Genomic DNA, 3,531 nt, shown 5'->3' with positions numbered 1-3,531 from the left:
GACCCTGCTTAGGGTGTAGAGCTGGTCCAGCGTTCCAAGACCAGGACGGAAACCACACTGCTCTTCCTGAATCGGAGGTTCAACTATCCAACGGACCCTCCTCTCCAGCACCCCCGAATAGACCTTGCCGGGGAGGCTTAAGAGTGTTACTCCCCTGTAAATGAAGCCCACCCTCCAGTCCCCCTTTTTGAATAGGGGGACCACCACCCCAGTCTGCCAATCCAGGGGGACTGCCCCCGAAGTCCATGCAATGTTGCAGAGTCTTGTCAGCCAACACAACCCTAAAACATCCATGACCTTGAGGAACTCCGGGTGGATCTCATCCACCCCCGGGGCCCTGCCACCGAGGAGCTTTTTAACCACCTTGGTGACCTAGCCCACAGAGATTGGAGAGCCCAGCCCTGAGTCCCCAGGCCCAGCTTCCTCAATGGAAGGCATGTTTGAGGAGGTCTTCGAAGTATTCTGCCCACCGACCCACAACGTCCCGAGTCGAGGTCAGCAGCACACCATCCCCACTATAAACAGTGTTGGTATAAACACCAGCATCTTGGAATGTTACTTCTGTTATAATGAGAGAGCAGTTTGCAGTAATACCTATTGTATTAGATTTAGTTGCTGCATCTTTGTTAATCATGCCATGTTGAAATAGCATCTCCATTTTCAAAGGGTTTTCATAGGACCATGTAGTCCTGTCACAGTTTGGCTGATGATTTCTTATATTGTCACAAGGCAAGGTGTTTTCATCACACACTCGAATGATAAAAAAATGAGGAAGGTTGCCTCTCTGATGCTGCTATGGAAAGAAACCCAAACAAAATTTCCAAGAGTTACAAGCATTTCAAGCAGAAACACTACAGTTAGTAAAAACTAGTCCTACCTGAAAAATGAAACAGCATCAGGAAAAATGTTTTAATGATCCATCCAAATTCAGACATTGTTCTTGTCTCTATTGTTTTCCTGTCAAAATAAACCTAAAATGGCCTCTGTATGAAGGTAAAACCTTGTGCTCAGTGTGCTCTGCGAGGTGTTACTTCCTTTCAGTGCTTTGCACTGTGTGCATCATTCCTGCATGCATGGGTAGTTCACATTCTAACTTCGTAAGTTATTAAAGGTAGCAGCAGAAGGCAGTTTTTCCAATGCATAAGGGAGCAACATTTGAATATACACCTCTGTTGGAAACATGCACAGCATTTTCTCACCAACAAACCACAGAACCTAACCTAATATTAGTGTTGTTGATGATGATATGGAAGAAAAATGTTTACCATTTAAGTATACAAACTATATGGCTCTATGCGGGTGCTTAAAAATTTTTTTAAAACTAAACCACAGAGCTACATTCTGAAGGTTTTTCCCTTCAGAATATCCCAACTTTCTCAATGACCAAAAAGCTTCTTTTTAGACTACCTGTTCACAACTTGAAGGATGCTCTTCAAATTACATGAATATTATTTCTACAAATTAGATACATTCCTTCCTTATTTTATTGTAACCAGTCACAGTCTTGGTGACAGTTTCACAAACTGCTCAGCCTCATATCTACTCTATGCCACAGCCCCCAATCACCACCTAGTCCTACTGAATCTTGCATGCGAACAGACTTCACATGATGGTTTTACCTACAAACCACAAACAGCAGAGTTTAAATAGCACACTCGGTCAGAGAGCATCAGGCCATGTGTGCCACAGGCTGATAGCAACACTGCTACTAAAACAGTCACTTATAAGCTCCCCTTATAAGACACTTTGTTTTGTAGGTTTTCAGCGTTTTTATTTTCTTATAATTTTTTATGCACAAATATAAAGGCACGTTTTGTACACAAGTTGCATATGTATTATAATCTTACTGTGTGTAATTAGTACTTTTCTATCCATATCTTCCTAAGCTGCTTGTAGACCTCAGTTTACAGATTATTGGATGACAGAGTATTTTGTATTGTTTTCTTTTCAGCTTCACAAAGGGCATAGATATAACAGGGATATGCATTTTAAAAGCATAAATAAACACAATAAGTTTTGCCTTTAAGTTCACACTGCTGGGAAAAGAGTCGCAAAACTTTTTAAAAATAAATATCAGTCTTAGCAGACATCACATTTAAACTTAATTTCACTAAATTCTGGAACAGACAACTTTGTACTGGGTGGACCTCTTTGTTATCCTGAAATAAGCTTAAAAAAATCTTACCTTTAGCATAAAACAAGAGCAGACCTGTAATAAATTGACTTTAGTAACTTGAAATGGGAGTTTTTTTCTTTTTTAATTGATAAATATAGCAACCCTGTACTCTGCTGAGAATATTGCAAATGATTATTAGTATTTACTGATTATTAGTATTTACTGAAAAGTTTAAATGGGGTAAACATCTCAATTCACCACAAGAGGGAGTCTCAACTCTTATTTGCACTATCCTGCTGTTACTCAATGTGTTTCTTTTTTTTATCAATTGCTGTTTAAATCTAAGCTGTTCATCCATGAAATGATTACATGATAAAGGCAGAAATGTAGCACAACCCATCCATAAATCCTGTTATAAAAGTTTTACTATAGTGTGAATGTTTTCCATTATATAAATTAAGTATTATAAAATATATGAAAGAGATATAAACATCTGAAAAATAAGTGTGCTATATTTTTTGTGTAGCTGATGGAGAGATAGGCCCCGCCAAATTTAAACAACATTTCTGCAATATTCAATATTATTTCTTGTGAGGCTAAGATGACAGAGGGGCACAGTAGCACCACCTGCTGGCCATTAATAATCACTTCTATCCAAAAGTGCTATTTTATAATTTTTTCTAAACTTCTTTTTCTAGACCCTTCAGTACTTCCACCTCTGCTTGCTGAGATGCACCTCTCCCTTTGTCCCCGCTTGCTTGCTTATGTTCTTCTTACTTTTACCTTCTCTTACCCAAAGCTACAAAAGGTGGAGAACATAAACTTTTTAAGGATTTTCTTGCTGGACTACTTTTAAACATTTTCATGTTACATCCAAGAGAAGGACCAGTCCCTGCCAGCACAAGATGCCACCCTTCACCACAAGGACTTTGACATAAAGTGCATCTCCAGAAAATAGCTGTCATGGAAAGGAAAAGTAAATGTCTGCAAGTGAATGTGGCGGTAAATCCTGGTATTGGGAAGTGATGTAGTATGACTGTATGACTGGTTTTCCTTAGATAGAAAACTTTGAATCAATTTGAATGTATGATCTGGTGAACTGTAAAGTGCCTTGAGATGACATGTGTTGTGAATTGGTGCTATATAATTACACTGAATTGAATTGAATCACCCTCGTCGTACTCGTACTCGTCGTCTCCCACTTTATCCGGAACCTGGTCGTGGGGGCAGCAGACTAAGCAGAGACTCCCAGACTTCCCTCTCCGCAGACACCTCCTCCAGCTCTGTTGGGGGAAGCCCTAGGCTCTCCCAGGCCAGCCGAGAGACACCTCCCGAGGGAGGCGTCCAGGGGGCATCCGAAGAAGATGTCCTAGGCACCTCAACTGACTCCTCTCGATGTGCAGGAGAACCGGCTC

Source organism: Cyprinodon variegatus, unplaced genomic scaffold (genome assembly GCF_000732505.1).
Source record: "Cyprinodon variegatus isolate N-32 unplaced genomic scaffold, C_variegatus-1.0 Scaffold207, whole genome shotgun sequence".
NCBI lineage: Eukaryota > Metazoa > Chordata > Actinopteri > Cyprinodontiformes > Cyprinodontidae > Cyprinodon > Cyprinodon variegatus.
This window is presented reverse-complemented; position numbering follows the sequence as displayed.